The sequence below is a fragment of the Odocoileus virginianus genome, chromosome 26 (assembly GCF_023699985.2).
Source record: "Odocoileus virginianus isolate 20LAN1187 ecotype Illinois chromosome 26, Ovbor_1.2, whole genome shotgun sequence".
NCBI lineage: Eukaryota > Metazoa > Chordata > Mammalia > Artiodactyla > Cervidae > Odocoileus > Odocoileus virginianus.
This window is the reverse complement of record NC_069699.1, coordinates 19545991-19558457: the sequence shown is the minus strand read 5'-3', so window position 1 is coordinate 19558457 and position 12467 is coordinate 19545991. Positions and strand designations below refer to the sequence as shown.

At 43.2% G+C, this 12467-nt stretch overlaps 1 protein-coding gene across 9 annotated transcripts in view; it reads left to right on the top strand.

Annotated features, from left to right (window-relative positions):
• The first annotated feature begins 9301 nt into the window (after positions 1 to 9301).
• Positions 9302 to 12467, top strand: part of ITPR1 (inositol 1,4,5-trisphosphate receptor type 1) — a 344659-nt gene continuing 341493 nt past the window's right edge. For all 9 annotated transcript variants that reach the window (XM_070455631.1, XM_070455630.1, XM_070455627.1 and 6 more), the window contains exons 1-2: positions 9302 to 9541; positions 10400 to 10475. The gene's annotated coding sequence lies outside the window, so the exon portion shown is untranslated. The remainder of the gene's footprint in view (positions 9542 to 10399; positions 10476 to 12467) is intronic.

Below are 12467 nucleotides of genomic sequence, written 5' to 3'. Positions count from 1 at the left end.
TTTAAAAAGAAAAAAACATTAGTAAATCCTTACTGGAATCATTTTTTGGAAAGATCAAATCTATTACTTGTTCTATATGGAATCATTTTCATGGAGCCATAATATATGTTGTTCTTTTTCATTCAGATAGAAAACAGTATATCTGGAAACTCAGAATGGCCTTGCCTTTCCTATGAATGATATTCTTTTGGAAACAATAATCTTTCTCTTTTACAAATCTTTATTTTTGATGATGGGAGTACTATATGCTTGTTGAATTTTTTGTTCTAGAGAACACTTATCTGTATAGAATTGCTCATTGGCATCAAAGATTGTCAGTTTCATCTATTAAAACTTCTCACTGTACCTAAGGTATTTGTGAGATTTTGACTGCCTCTAAAATAAATGTACTGCTTCCTCCTCATACCCCTAAGTAGCAGTTATAAATGTAATTTAAAGGGTTTGTTTGAGGGAGAGTTGAATAGAGAAACTACTCACAAGAAGCTATTCCTCTCCTTCACTTGTTATATTATATTCAATATAAGTGTTTCCAGGGCAAAGGATCATCTTGATAATGAGCATATTTATCAAGGGAGAAATATTCTCTTCTTTAATCAGTTCACCACCCTCAATGGTAGTAAAGTAATTAAAGAAGGCCGGAGGACATGGACAGCATCAAGCCAATCTCGGTCACAACTGCTGGGTCTGCAAAATATTACTGGAGAGAAGAACAATGAAAGAAATGGGATGAAAGACCATCTGAGGGCTACAACTTATGGTTAAAAAGCAGCCAAACTTCCTATTTGTTACCCTCAAATTCTGCCTTTGAAAGTCTGAAATTCCTTTGGAAGGAAGGTAATGATAAAGAAAAAAACATGGACTTCCCTGGTGGTCCAGAAGCTTAGACCCCACACTCCCAATCTAGGGGCCCCAGGTTGATCCCTGGTCTGGGCACTAGATCCCACATGCTGCAGCTAAGACCTGGAAAAGCTAAATAAAGAAAGAAATGCTGCTAGGTGACTTCAGTCGTGTCTGATTCTTTGAGACCCCATGGGACTGTAGCCCACCAGACTCCTCTGTCCATGGGGTTCTCCAGGCAAGAGTGGGTTGCCATGCTCTCCTTCAGGAGATCTTCCTGACCGAGGGATTGAACCCGCATCTCTTATGTCTCCTGCATCGGCAGGCAGGTTCTTTACTACTAGTACTACCTGGAAGTGAAAGTGAAAGTCGCTCAGTCGTGTCCGACTCAGCGATCTCATGGACAGTAGTCCATGGGATTCTCCAGGCCAGCATACTGGAGTGGGTAGCCTTTCCCTTCTCCTGGGGATCTTCCCAACCCAGGGATGGAACCCAGGTCTCTCACATTGCAGGCGGATTTTTTACCAGCTGAGCTACAAGGGAAGTCCTAGAATACTGGAGTGGGTAGCCTAGCCTTTCCCCAGGGGATCTTGCCAACCCAGGAATTGAGCCGCATTGCAGGCGGATTCTTTACCAACTGAGCTATCAGGGAAGCCCCCAAATAAATAAATAAGTAAATAAATATTAAAAAAGAAGAAAAGCAGATAGCAAAACACTTTGTATTCTACTCAGTTTTTTTTCCTCCCTTCTCAATGCCCAGTATAGAACTCAGTAGACAGATTATGTGTGTGCTCAGTCGCTGAGTCATGTCCCACTCTTTTGCAACCCCATGGATTGCAGCCCACCAGGCTTCTTTGTCCATGGATTCTCCAGGGGATTGTCATTTCCTCCTCCAGGGGATCTTCCCAACCCAAGGATCGAACCCATGTCTCCTGAATTGGCAAGCCTGTTCTTTACCACTGAGCCACGAGGGAGGCCGGTCCTGGAGTACATAGGTACCCATTAAACATCAGTTCAGTTCTGACCGCCAGCTACTTAAGCAGTCAATAAAATGTTCCTGTATAAATTCCTCTATTTGACCCCCCACGCCTCCAATCCCACTTCTCTTGACTGACCCCCCACCTCACTGATCTGTTTCATAAAGGATTAGCCTCAAACTCTCCATCTGAGTTGAACTCATGATGCAGATTACCCATATCCTAAAACTACAATTAGAGGAAAATACTACTTTAAATCTGGGAACAAAATTAAGTGGGAACAAAAGGAAGCAGTTTACTCTCTTGAGTCTGGATATGCTGATGCAACACAGGAAGTGCAAAAGCTGCAGGTTCTGCTTGACTGGTAACTGAATTAAGTAGATTTCAGTACTTGCTTTAGTGACCAGGTCTATTGATCATTAAATAACTTTCCCAGGACAAGGGAAAAATGAAGCCCGTAAAAATTCTTAAGTTTTCCACTTCTCTTTTCTTATGCATCATTTGCTTTGCTTTCCTGGTTGACTTGAAAAAACCCTAGGAAGGATATATTGCGATGAGTTACTCATAATTTGGACACCTTTGACACCAATTTGCCTAGTTATAGTAACTAACTTGTTTTACATTTTACTTAAAAAGCTAAATGGAAATTTAAAAATAATTTGTTGCACTTAACTATCACCTTCAAAGGTATGAAATAGTTTTCCAGTGTAACTGTGAAATGATAGTAAAATGGTCATAGCTAAAATTTGGCAAGATTTTAGATCATTTTTTGAGTAAGTAGACAAGCACAAATATATAAACATAATTTTTTTAAGATTGCATACATATGTATATTTTGAGAGTAAGTTTCAGAGACCATAAGATGCCACTTTTAAATACTCTAGGGTACATCTCCTAAGGACAAGGGCATTCTCCTCTCTAACCACACCATACCATTATCACACCCAAGAAAATTAGTAATTCCACGTGCTCAGTCACTTCAGTTATGTCTGACTCTGTGACTCCAGGCTCCTCTGTCCATGGGATTCTCCAGACGAGAATACTGAAGTGGGCTGTTAGGCCCTCCTCAATAATTTCACAATATTCTTTAATATACAACCTAGATTCAAATTTTTCCAGTTGCTAAAAAATATCTTCCATAGATTTTTTTTGTTTCTTCCAATTCAGGATCCAGTCACTGGTGACATGTTGTATTTAGTTGTAGTATTTAGTTGTAATATTTGTTTTAGTCTTTTAAAATCCAGATAGTCATCCTGCTATTTTTTTTCCCCCATGACATGGATTTATTTGAAGAGGTTAGACCAATGGCCTTGTGAAATGCCCATATCCTGGGTTAGTTTGACTGTATGGTGAAATATTTTGGGCAAGAATGTTTCACGTGTGATATCATGGGCTTCTTATAGAACCATATCAGGATGTAAATAGTATTTGCTTGTCCCGTATTTTTGATAGTAAATTTTATTACTTGGTTAATGTTGGGAGATTGCCATATTTCTTCACTATAAAGGTTCACTTGCATGCATGTGTGCTCAGTAGCTTCAGTCATGTTTGACTCTTTGCAACCCTATGGACTGTAGCCTGCCAGCTCCTCTGTCCATGGGATTCTCCAGGCACTGGAGAATTCATCCAACCCACTGGAGTGGGTTGCTATGCCCTCCTCCAGGGGATCTTCCCCACCCAGGGATTGAACCTGTGTCCCTTATGCCTCCTGCATTGGCAGGGGAGTTCTTTACCACTAGCGTCTCCTGGGAAGCCCCAAAGGTGCACTTACCCTTTTGTAATTACTGGATAGTGCGGAGGCTGAGTTCTACGGACTATATGAATTTATTTTTCCCCATCAACATTTTACCCAGGACGTTTGGTATTTATTGATACTGCCTAAATGAATGTTTACTGCAGAAGCTGCAAAATGGTGATTTTCTAATTTTATTATTCCTTCTACATGTATTAGCTGGGTACTTCTATAAGGAAGAGCTTTCTGTTTTTCTTTTGGCAAACAGATTTCCTTTCAGTTCAACCACTAGGATAAGATAATAAGGCCTTTCCTAAGGTTTCTTCAAGTCCTGAGATCTAACTTGGCTACCAGAGTAGTTTAGGATAATAGTCTTACAGATGGAAGGCGAGAGACGGAGGGAAATATCTGAATTGATAATAAAGCCTTTGTTCTGCATGTGTCACAGGAAGATAATGGGTAAGAAAGCAATGGTGCTTTTGATTTGCTCACAGGGTTCTTGATAATATTGGCAGCAATAATCAGAGATGGTATAGCTTTCACTTTCATATAGTTTAAAGTGGTAGTAAGTACTTCATTTTTGTGTTCTATAGCTATAATGTTGCCTCCTGGATTTTATATCATTGACAGTTTGCCCATATTCCCTCCATATGCAAGGTTACTGACAAACAGTAAATTTATGTGTGTATTTATTTGTTTGCCTTGGATCTTAGTGGTGCACACACGATCTTGCTTGCATCATGTAGCATCTTTTGTTGCAGCACACAGACTCAAGTTGTGGTACACAGGCCTAGTTGCTCCATGGTATGTGGAATCTTAGATCTTAGTTCCCTGACCAGGGATCAAACCCATGTTCCTTACCCTGCAACATGGACTCTCAACCTCTGCATCAGCAGGGAAGTCCCCAACAGCCTCTTTTAAACTCCAGAGATAGGACAGCAACTATAAGGCCTCTTCCGGTTCGTCCCTTCTCTTAGCCTCAGAGGATGCCCAGAGCCTCAGCCCAGGAAAAACATTTTGTTTTTCCTATAGCTCCACGCTTTCGTGGTGGCTCAGATGGTAAAAGAATCTGCCTGCAATGCAGGAGACCCGGGTTCGATCCATGGGTCGGGAAGATCCCCTGCGGAAGGGAAGGGCTACCCACTCCAGTAGTCTTGCCTGGAGAATCCCATGGACAGAGGAGCCTGGTGGGCTGCAGTCTACAGGGTTGCAAAGAATGGACACAACTGAGCTACCAACACTTTTTTCCTAGCTCTGTACCAAATTGTTCTCTCTCTTGCTCTTGTCCAAATGCCAACTGTACTTTTTCCATCTCAGATAGGGCTGCTGTGTGTGTTTCTGGGTCATTTCTTCTGGCCATCCTTATGGTTTCAATAGTGAATTAGCCAGTAAATGCTGAGCACCTACTCTGCATGCAAAGCTGAGGTAGATGCTATCCAAATATAGGGATCTGGTCTCTATCTTCAAAGAGTTTATCTGGTTGGAGAGACAATGTCACAGAAAGATGGAGCTAAAAGCCAATCTAGTCTTGCAGGAGTATCTATGAATGAGTGCTGGGGGTGGTGGAGGCGGTGTTGCTATGAGGAATTCCAAGAACTGGTGCTAAAATTGTGAGCATTTGTGTTGTGCTGGGGCAAATGTCCGTGGGATTTGAGATTCTCAAAAAGGGCTGGGAGTACATCCTTCCGTCACAAAAATAAAGTAAGATGCTTTGATAAAACCCAAATGAACTTTTTGGCCAACACAATACAATCTTTTACCTGGGAGAAAATGGGGACTAATATTGCCCTAATAATCTGAGGTTTGGTTTGGAGGTGAGTCCTCTTTCATCACAATCAACATTTTCTCCATGCTTGTTGACAGTGTTGTCTTGGTACAGCTAGGGATGAGCTTGCAAAGCCACTCATGTCCAATGATCTGTGTGATCTGGTGAAGGTGGCAGAACAAGGAACATTGGCTTCACTCTATCAAAATAACTGTGACCAGCCACAGTTACATGCAGCTGGGGGCCACACCCCCCCCTTTTTTTTTCCCTGATCTTTAATTTCTCCAGCATATCTTGCTCTCTTAATCAGGGTAGCATTTGAGGGTGGGCTTCTACGAAGATTAATTCAGTTGCAGTTTTTAGCTAAATGCCACTGATGAAAACCTGTTTCTATTTGTAGGGTTTCCCTGGGGTAGCTGGTGTGCTAGTTTTGGATGTTCTTCAGATGTCTGCTCAGTCTATCAAAGTATCCTGACTGCAAAGCCCTCCTACATCCCCGCATAGGGCACTTTCAAGGGCAGAGTCATAAATGACAGCTTTCAGGGCTGGTCGTCATCTCAAATTGGATCTTGAGAATCAGATTCTTGGTGCTCTAGACCAGCACTGTCCAGTTGTGTATGATATAAGCCTTATGCATAATTTTGAATATTGTAGTAATATAGTAAAAAAGTTTAAAAGGAAACAGATGACATTCATTTTTTTATTTCAAATAATGCTTTAGTAAATAGTTTAAATAGAATTAAATATCTAACATAATTTTAAGAAATTGAAATATAATTTATATATTGTGTAACATTAAGGTATACAATGTGAGGTGACATTAGTTTTAATAGTTACTTTGTTTAACACACATCCAAATATCATTTTACCATGTGATCAATATAAAAATACTGATGAGATATTTTAATTTTTTTGTCTTATGTATTTGAAGTTTAGTGTGTATTTTACACCTTCTTCACATCTCAGTTACTAATAGCTACATCTTAAGTGCCCAAATGTCTAGTAGCTACTGTATTAGAAAGCACAGATCTAGAAAATTTTTCTAGGAAAAAATACAACTAAGACTAGTAAGCCCCCTTACCTCTCTGGATAGTGGAGGGTGAGTTGGGCAGCGGCCCTTTTATTGTGATATCAATCACCAGTCATACACCATCACAGAGAACTTATGAGCATCATTGCAAATTTATTACAACTACCTTCTGGTGACCCAGTAGCTTTCAGGACTTGAGGTTAGTTGCATAATGTTGAAAAGGACTATTCATACATACAGGTAGAGGAAACAGTCTATGACGCAAATGGGCTACAAGGTCTGTGCCCAGAAAATATGTTCATCTAGCTTGCCACATGCCTGCCACACCTTCTGTCAAAACACCTTTTTAGAATGAACATTTTTTTTTTTTGGCATATGTAAAAAATACACAAAGGACTAAGGCTTTCTGAGTTAGGGATGGTAGGGAATACAACCATGAATAAAAGATGGTCCCTGCCTTTAATGAAACTTGTCTTCTCGATGGGAAGACAGTGGAGATAACAGTTAAAGGTCAGGTGTCCACAATATGGTGAGGATGAATATTACCCAACACCAGTCCTCAGACATGACCAGGTTTTATTAAGAAAACCCACTTTAAAATCCCACTGTTTTTCTGAGTTAGAAGCACAGGAAATAATCACCCTTTAATATTTACCAATTATGTTAGCATAGAATGATTTGTTGAATTTAAAACATAGAGCCACAAACCATTTAGAAATGGAACAGATTGTTTTCATGAAGGAAAAGAAGAAAGGGGACAGATATGTAAGGTTTGGATTCATTTTTTGTGACAGGTTGGGGGAGCTTCTTGCTGATGGGACTGGTAGCGTGAGGCTTGAGGCACAAGGCTGTGGTGTCCAACAACCAGAGGATGATGTTGAAAAAGAGGAGGAGACAAGAGAGAAAGTGATAACCATTCCTGCCTGATTAAATGCTTACATGAGCAGACAAATACAATATGTATGTTCACATTGGGGAAGCTGTGGATGGCAGTAGTTAAGAACCAAGGATTGGGAGACTTCCTTGAAGGTCCAGTGGTTAAGAATCCCTTGCAAATGCAAGGGACATAGGTTTGATCCCTGATAGGGAAACTAAGATCCCACATGCCACAACTAAGACCTAAGGCAGCAAAAAAAAAAAAAAAGAACCGAGGGTTGGGAGTCAAGACAGGCTACCCCCCTGTGTTACTTTGGGAAAGTTACTTAACCTCTCTATGCCTCAACTTTCTTGTAAGTTAAAAAAAAAAAAAATGTTCATTAGTAGGATTTGATGAGAGAATGTACATGAAGAGCTTAGAATAATGCCTGGCACATGGCATGAATCCAATAATTATTATCTAAATTATTATTATCCAATAATTATTATTAGTTTGGGCATCATTATGTCAGTTATAATTATTAGCTATAGTGCTCCCCTAATTTGTTCCTGAAGTCCACAAGCTTATGGACTCTGTATCAAACAGTCCTGACAGAAGATTGGCAAATTCTAATGATTTTTCTGCCTCTCCGATGGCAAAACTAGGGCAAAGAGATAAAAAATGACTTGCCCAAGGGCTCAGAGGCTGCTCCCAAAATAGGGAGAGAGGCCATTTAAAGTAGTGCTGATGGATTTCCCCAAAGACAAGGACTTAGTACACTTATAGGCTGGAATTGGAATCCAGGCTGCACTACTTAACTGATGGTGTCATCTTGGGAATTTATCTGATTTCTTTTGAGCCCTCAGCTGTTCCTGTCAAATAGGGACAATAAATAAGCCAGGGGTTGTTAAAACTCATGAGAAGTGCATGTGGGCTGGGCTCAAAAAAGTCAAAATTCTCAATTATTATTGTTGCTGTTGTAGCGGATCCTTTGCGGTGGTAGGCAGTGCCTATCCGGAACACCGTGGAACACAACACCATGCCCCAGTGCCTGGTACCCAGTACACTCTCAGGAAATGTTTGGAGAATGAACGCACATCTGAGGCTCGACTTGCCCACCTTCCCAAAGCGGGAGCCTGAGCAGGTAGCCCGAGATGTCCAGGCATCACTTAGCAGTGAGCTGAATCCACTTTGTGCCCGCAAGCCCCAGTAGGACCTGCTGGAAGGCGCCCCGCTTGGACGCGCATCTTCTTGTGAGCGGCTCGCTCCAAAGCCCTTATTTTTCTGGTTTGCGGTTTATTTACTTAAACATTTACAGCTCCCGGGAGCAGAGGGGCTGCTTGTAGCAGGGTCAGGACCGAGGTCGCGATTCGTTTTATTTTCTGCCCCTTAATCTCAGCGCTGGCAAGTCACAACCTGGCTCCTTTATTTGTGCACGGAGACGCCTGCGTTTCTTTACCTCCTGCGGGGCAAGGAAAGACAGGCGCAGTTTGGGTTCAGGAAAGCGCTCTCAAGCCTCTTGCCTGGGTTCCCACTTGCGTTGCTCCCAGACTTAGATTTCTGTGCAAACCCGAAGAGAGCGGAACAGCTTAAATAAAGACAACCTCACGCCTTTAATCCTTGACCGCAAACACTGGAGTTTTTGTGCCCTGGATTTCTGAAATTCTTGGCTGGGGACTCAAAGCGGGGGAAGGGTGGGTAACAGCTTGTAAAAACTTCCCAAAGCAGAAATCCGAGCTCCTCCCCGCCCCCTGCTCCCAATGACACCTGGATTCTAGAGAAATGGGGCAGCCTAAGGAGGAGCGTCCCCAAGGGCTGGGGGCGCCCCCCACGGGTGGTTTTGAGTCGCGGGTTCCTTAGCCAGCCGGTTCTCGGCGCCGAGCCGGGTTTGAAGCCCGGACTCCCTGCAGGACGCCCCTCCCTGTCCCCGTGCGCGTCTATTTAGAGCCCAGCCTGGGAGCCCATGGGATTCTGGGACTTGTAGTTCACCTTCGCAGCCCCAGGCGCTGCCACGACCCCGGACTCGGACTACATTGCCCAGGGAGCTTCCCGGCCTATATAAGCTGCCAGGAGCTGCTTCGAAGTGCAGTAACCATGTGGATGTGCTGCTGAAGCGTTTCCTCTAGCTCGCTGGGGTGGGAGGAGAGAAGGAGGAGGTGGTGGTGGAGGAGGAGGAGGCAGAGGGTGGAGAGAGAGAAATCGCACGCCGAGAGGAGGTGTGGGTGTTCCGCTTCCATCCTAACGGAACGAGCTCCCTCTTCGCGGACATGGGATTACCCAGCGGCTGCTAACCCCCTCTCCTCGCCCTGCTCCGCCAAAGTGGCGTGGCTCCCCGGGCACTAAGGTAGCGGCTGGGGCCGGGCAGAGGGCGCGGGGAGTTGGTACTGTCCCCGGGAGCAGAAGTTTTTGCCTCGCTCTTTGGGAGTTCTTGGTGGATTTGCATGCACTTGCATGCATTTTGGGGGTTCTTTTACTGAGGGCATTTTGGGGGTGTTCATTTGAGGTTAAAAAAAATTCTCGATTCCATCGACTGGCTTTGAGGCTACTCATTCTGGGTTGTAAAGGCATTCCCCCAAGTTGGAAACTAGCAGCAGCTGCAGGAAATAGTGTTGTTTTTTGGCGGGGGGAGGGGGGGCGGTGGAGAGGGACGGCGTGGAGATGTCCTATGTGAGTAGGCTAAAGGAAACAATCTTTCTTAAAATGTAGCCTTTCGTTGTGCTGCTAGGGAGAGGAATGTATATGTGGGGGCCCCAAATGGGGAGGTTTTAGAAAGAAAACACGGGGAGCAGTGAGGGATGAAGTGTGGACGAAGCTCACGCCCGATGGGGATGCGGGCTTCGGATACTTGGCCTCCGCTCCTGGAAACAAGTGCTTTGGGATCTGCCAAACACTTCTCTCAGTTTCAGCCCCCCGGCGCGTTCGAAGTTTGTGCGTACTTAGTCTCACTTGTCAGTTGTATATTGGAAACAGATGAATGACCTGTAATCTTCACCTAAGTGAACCCACCAACCTACCTGTCAAATTTGTGGTGGTGGTGGCGGCGGCGGTCCTGCGTGTGTATGTGTGTGTTTTGGGGGGAGGAGGGTTGTCTCTCCAGGAAGGAGGCTAACTGAAAGTGGAAGTGTAGAATTTGAAAATTTCTATTAGGGACCCACTTCTGTCCAATCTCGCGTTCAGCTTTCTTTCTTTCTCAATTACTTAGGAGCTGACCACCGGGGAGCAGAACTCACACCCCTGGCTGGGCGTGTTTTGGCAACTGAGTGCCTGACCTGGGTCAGGTGAGTGCGGAAGCCTGAAAGCTGTAGTTAATAATGAGTTTTGGTTCTAAGCCTATTTTAAGTTTTCACTAAGAAGTCATGGAGATGGGGAATAGGAAGAGACAGGAAACTCCATGGTGAAGTCTCTGAAATTTGTCGCTGCCTGTGGTAAGGGCTTTAGGGAATGTATGAGATCCAGGGGGCAGTCCTGCCTGGTACTTTTGGCCCTGACTCAGAAGTGAAGCAGCCTGAAGCTTTATGGGAGCAGGGTGAAAAAAAGAATTAGATTAGATGGAATGGTAAAAGGGATGCCCACTGATGACCTCAGAATTGAACTTGCCAGGAGGTGTGCTGATTATTTAAATTCTGAAAGATGCAGTGCATTTCATCTGCCAAGATACATAAGCAAAATTTATCTGCTTCTCTCTTTCAAAAATAGTCACTTTCCTTTTCTTCCCCTTTATACTGTGAATATGTGTTTAATCAGAGTAGGTTGTGTGGCAAGAAATTAAAGTGGTTGCTGGCAAATTGAACTTGAAAAAGGGAAGTTCTTGAAGCATCAGATAGTAACATCCAATCCTTGATGCCACCTGAGCATCAAGGAATCTGGTGGATTCCTCTGGTTTAGGTGCCTGTCATGGGATATGAGCCGAGAACGCCATTCATCTGTAAACACAAGCATCTCTTACGTTTTCTCCTGCAAATGTTCAGACTGCACTTCAAGAGAGGGAGGTTTTACCAGGTGCACAAATGCCCATTGCTGCAGATTTGAACATCACAAGCTTTTTCTTCTGAAATGGTCAGGGGCAGGATAAACAACAGGGTAATAAAGGTGGGTGGGGCCTGGGTCTTCATAACTTATTTAACATTCTAAATATTTAGCTGTTCCCTGGGCTACAATCTTTGGGCTTTTCTAATTAGAAAAGAAGTCAGACACTTCATTATAGTAGTATTGTGCTTTTGTTTCCTGTTGATAAGATCCTTCGGAGTGCTAGTGGAGTGGGAAGTATTTGGATGTGTGAGGTCCACTTCCTTTTTGGAGTTCTCTTGACTTGCATGGCTTCGTGGGCATTCATAAGGCCAAGGATTGGGTTCAGTTCCCCTCTTCAGAGGAAGCTGCAGGCAAGGAGAAAGTGGTCCACAGAATCTTCTCTCTGGTTGCTAAAAATGAGAATAATACACATGAAGTACTTGTAAGTCCGGTCCACAGCTATACATCATAGGAACCCTGTGAGTCAGGTACAGGTGAAGAAGCTGGGGTGCAGAGAGTGAGATCACTTGTCCAGTGGATGCAAGCTGTAATCCCAGGCTTTGGGACTTTGCTGTTTCCCACAAATACATCTCAGTTGAGGGGGAATATGAGGGTAACTAGGAAAAATGGTAAATGTATTGCTGTTGAAGAAATAACTCTTGATTGTGTCCTACCAATGATAAAGGAACAAAGTGACCTTGATGTAGGAAGAAAACACTGTAGCCATAGGTGTAAAATGAAAGACTCTGGGTTTTTGAGGAGGTCTTAGGTATTGTACTGAGTTCATTTTAGAAAGCTGTGTGCTGAAAGCCTACATGAGGAGAGTAAAAGAATCCAAACTACAGGTAACATTGTCTAGATTCAACATTGGGTTTATTTCACACCTGAAATCCATCTTGATCAGTTACATCAAGGCATCTGAGTAGGTTACAAGAATCAGGTGTTGCTCTGTTGGAATAATTTGTAAGTTTGAATCGCAGTGAATCTGAACTGGGAAATGTTGACTGTCTTCTCATGTACTCTTCAGTTTGCTTTGTGGCCAATTGCGCAAGAACACTTTTATTTTTCGTTTCTTACTTTCACTTGCGTGTGTGTATGTGTTGAAAGTATAATCTGCTTTTTGAATAATTCAAATTGAAACAATATCCTATCAAGATCTCCTTATCAGGCAGGCAAAGTTCTTCATGCTCTAAATGAAATACTCCTGGTCTCCAGTAGTATTGAGACTCATGGAAGTTCTTTGGGGTTGACAATGGTGTTAC